Genomic DNA, 203 nt, shown 5'->3' with positions numbered 1-203 from the left:
CTTGGTACCAGAGCACCCTTGGCCAAAGGTCAATGATCGATTTTATAACTGTTTCATCTTATCTGAGGCCATATGTTTTGGACACTCGGGTGAAGAGAGGGGCGGAGCTGTCAACTGATCACCATCTGGGGAACCAGAGGGTGTGTGCCAATTACAGGGGTATCACACCTCTCAACTACCCTGGTAAAGTCTACTCCAAGGTG

This window comes from Etheostoma spectabile, chromosome 2 (genome assembly GCF_008692095.1).
Source record: "Etheostoma spectabile isolate EspeVRDwgs_2016 chromosome 2, UIUC_Espe_1.0, whole genome shotgun sequence".
Taxonomy (NCBI): domain Eukaryota; kingdom Metazoa; phylum Chordata; class Actinopteri; order Perciformes; family Percidae; genus Etheostoma; species Etheostoma spectabile.
The sequence above is the reverse complement of the archived record's forward strand: the minus strand, read 5'-3'. Positions refer to the sequence as shown.